Below are 4,652 nucleotides of genomic sequence, written 5' to 3' on the forward strand. Positions count from 1 at the left end.
AAAGAAAAAAAACCAAGTCTGGTTGGAGCTAGACATGTACTATGATGAGATAAATTGCATAGCCACCAACACAGACTTAGAGATCATAAAATACACTATGCATTAGTATGTTGTTAATACGATTGCACTCAATACTATGATGCCCATGTTATCAGACGAGTTAGATAGGGGAGCCAAATCAGTGTAAACGGATTTAACAAAGGAAATAGTTCACTTCCAGAAGGATTTCAACATAGAATACAGGGACACCATTGATGATTACCAAGCTTGGCATCAGTTCACCACCATCAATCGTTGCGAGGATGTCAAAGAATTGGTCTTCCCACATCTGTCCGAGTCTTAGTGATGTCTTGCATGGCTTACTCAAGCCTATTTTGTGTCACATGGGTACATGTGCAGATTGTAATGTAACGTGTTGTAACATTGAAAGACCAAGTGTCTATTGTCGAATGTAACAGTCATGTAGTAGTTGAAGAGTCATGAGGGTAGGTGGAGAGTCACAAAGGGGAATGTCAAGGGTCACCACACCCTTTGGTATTTGTAGAACTTCATAACTCATTGTATGAGATTTTTCGGAGCCAAGCTTCCTATAGGTGTATCCTAGAGAAATCTTGGAGTGTATTGTAATGAGCCTTGGCTTCTCCACAGTGAAGAGCTAGTATATTTCTTTGGAGGAGCAGGTGAAAGTGACTGTAACATTCCATTGTCGGAACTAGTATTTGGTCATGGTTGTATGTATGATTGGAACTTTCACTTTCTTAATATAAAAGAGCCAACACATTTCATCCGTATGTTGTTATTGTAGTTGAGTTGTCTTGGTTACTCTAATGATATATGTAGCTATTTTCTTACGCATGTATGTATGCAATCCTTATATATATGCATGTATGAATCTTATTGAGATGTTTTGTTGGTTTAACCATCACTTTAGATCATTTTCTAACCTATTATCACTCCTCCGAGTCTCTGAGGCTGAGGAAGAGTATAACTAAGGTAACCACAAACCAACCTTTTAGCTCGGTAGCTAGCCATACCAAGCCGGAGAGGGTGCTCTCCAAAATATCATAGCCAAGAGGGCTATATGAATCAGGGTTTTAGGCTAGTTATAAAGTGCAAAGGGTATGATTTTTTGAAATTGGGTTGCTTGCATGAGGATTAGGTCAAAGAGACTAGGTGAGGGAAAGTAAGGGTATGATTTGCAGACATGTGATGGAGGAAGGTATGTAGGAACTCAAACACTTTAAGGTTCTTGAGTGAGACAAATCAAACTGGTGAGGTGATAGAAAGAGCAAGACAAACATGTATTATTTCTAAACTGAAGAGAATGGAAAAATTATGAAGAATTCCCCAAATAGAGCATGTAAGATGTATTGTGCTCATCAACCTTAAAATCAACATATCATAAAAGTGAAATGAAACATGGGAGTACAAAACATTCAAAAATATGCAACATAAGAAGAAACTATGTCAAAATTCCATACCACAGGTATTCCATTAAAATGGCTACAACTCATTCATTAAATTTCTACGAAATACTGATTACACTAGTGTCCCTGATCAATACTACAATATCCAACTGAGTCCAACCTTTGAAAAGACTGAAAATACAACATATATGCATAAAAAAAACTCCTCCCAACCTCAAGTGTCAAATCCATGAGAGGAGGATAAATTCCACCAAAATCTGAGCTGATAGCTAGAGTATAGGGTGGTCAAAGTGACTCATCCATAATTATAATGAAACTTATCCATTACACCTTGTTGAGTCCATTTACCTAATGTATTTACCCTAGGTAATAGTAAAAAACCATAATTAAATTTAAATCATCGATTACATAAGTCGAAACTTGATTTCCAAAGATGAAAATCAAATTAAAAAAAAAATAATGAAAAATCAGAAAACGGTCGAACATGCCATCTTTGTGTCAAACGCGCCATCTCTGTGTCAAATGCACCATCGATATTACAACTAAGTTTTGAGTGCCTTCTCGGTATCTAAATTGATCCTAGGATAGCTCATTGGAAAGGCTGTCATATATAGTTTCTAGATATACCTTTGGTTTCCGAAATAGACTTTATTTGGCCCCTCAAAACGAGTTTCTCCCAAGACTTTACAGCGCGCAATGCCAAGGTGAAAAAGGAGGCAGAACATTGATTTTTTGTGTGTTTCTTCACCCTTTCACCTGCCAATCATGCAAACCAAGCCTAGGAAAGTTGTTTTCTGGAATGTATTCATAATTTTTCATGTACTCGTGGTCTTCATCTGGTCCAAAGTGCCTCAAACAAAAGCGCAGTGCCAAGGGCGTTGCACCCCAAGCATTCTAACTGTCACAAAACTGTGTATGATTTCTTGAAAACACACAAAAACTTCAAAATTACCACAAAAATTTTCAAAATTTGTGAAATGATTGTTGATCATGTGGTTTATGCATGGAGTGAGGCTTCAACAAGGATATAAAATTTTCCTTCCTCTTCTTGCTTGTTTAGGGCTTCAATATTTGCATTAGCTCTTCTATATTTTTCCCTTGCAATCTTGTTCCTCATGGAATAATGTTTTTCCATCTTTCTCTGAATATACATTTCTTTTTTGGCCTTGTCCAAGAGCTTCTCCAAATGCTATTTTACCTTTGTTAATCCAATTCTCCCAGTTCTCATTAATCACGATGGAAAAATATTCATTCCATGTGAGCTAATTTACAAACTCAACCTTCTTTTGTCTCTCTAGTTCTAGAGCTCTTTTCAGCCCTCTAGTCCTAGGTCTGCTTCTTTCTTTTTGTTCTTGGTTAGGTTCACCATTCCTTCCATAGGCATCATCAAGAAAACCCTTGGATTTCATTTCATCTCTTTTTTCCTTGAGGAGCTAAATCTCCATGATATCATGCTTGGCTTGAAGTTGCTAGTGTTCTTGCTCATAATATGAAATAATAAATTTATACCTCTCTAAATTGGTCGAGAGAACTCTGATGTATGCATATTTTTCCTTGATGACTATGCTAATGTCTGCATTGTCATCATGCTCATCTAGGTAGTATTACAGACCCAAGAGAAAATAAAACTAAGGGAAAAATATTAAATAATGAAATTTATATTATAAACTGAATGGATGAAAAACCTTGATATTAGTATTTTAAACGTTACCATTATAGACCTTAAGATTATAAACCCAAAGAAATAATTTTATAAATGCAATAATGTGATATTGGTATTAATCACACAAATATAAATATTTATAATTAGTAATTAGAATTAATATTAATATTAATATTAGACAATAATAATTATAATATTAATAATTATTAATCATTAATAATAACAAACTATTATTAATTAAAAGTTAATATTTATTAGTAAATAGTAATAATTATAAATTATTAAATATTAATTACTAATTATTAATAATATTATTAATTATTGTTATATTATAAAACAAATGGATTGATGCTATAAACCCAGCAGATTAATGAAAGCAACTTAGTATTAATATTCTAATTTCAAGATATCAAAAACCCTAGCGATTAATGAACCCAGCTAATTATCAATATTATAAACCCAGTGGATCAATAAGCCCAATAGATTAATACTATAAACCAAAGGGATCAATAAACCCAAGAGGCCAGTATTATATTATAAACCAAATAGATTAATAAACCCAATAGATTAATATTATAAACCCAAGGGATAACTAAATCCAAGACTATTATTAATTAAGGGAGCTACAACCCCCTGGCTCTTGTACTAGCTGATCCGTTTACTAGTACGTAGGTGCCAGCCTACTGAAGGCTACAACCTTCTTGTTTCATCACAACACCATAATATGAAGGCCACGTTTCATCCAATTTTCATACTGGACCCATCAACAAAATTGAAGCTCAAAATAAATCACCACTGCAATACAACTATTGCATCAACCAATCACCCAACACTGAATCAATGAAGCCTATCATGAAAACACAGTCACCAGAACATAGAGTAGAACCTAGAACTCTCCAACAACAACCAGATCCAATCTGCAACTTCAAATATCATACTTCAAATAGTATATGCGACTCTGATGAGCTGAGCCTACATGTATATGCTCTTTTACCAAAGCGAACCCATGTACACATCTGCAAATGTTAACTCAAAACTTTGTAGCTATACCAGACATCAGTCATACCCATATCATAACATTTATACAATAAAACATGCGTCAATAATTCAGATCTAGTCTATCCATGATCAAACCACATAATGATAATAAATTCCAAGCCTTATGATACCAATCCATCATCCATCATCAACCGCATAGGTGCATCCTTTATTTAGATCAAGAAAAGCATCACAAACCCATAACCACCATACTATATCTCACACTTCATTAGATATTCAAATGTTGCACACTTGCTCATTGGCCTAACGATCTTCTTCTCCTTATATAGGTTTAGGCCTCTCTCACTACCATGGTCCAAAACCACGTAGGACCAATACCTTGGACCCGATACCTGGGGTCAATACCTCAGACCAAATACCATGGACCAAAACTTAGTTTTCGGACATGTACGCCCCTTTCGTTCTGTGAAAGTGCATGTGTATGTTATACGCACCTTTGTATATAGTGAACCTCCATGTATACACTAATTGGTATATAGTGAACCTGCGTATATACCTGACTT

This window comes from Pinus tabuliformis, chromosome 5_2 (assembly GCF_031772625.1).
Source record: "Pinus tabuliformis cultivar Carrire ecotype Pingquan chromosome 5_2, CPIR1, whole genome shotgun sequence".
Taxonomy (NCBI): domain Eukaryota; kingdom Viridiplantae; phylum Streptophyta; class Pinopsida; order Pinales; family Pinaceae; genus Pinus; species Pinus tabuliformis.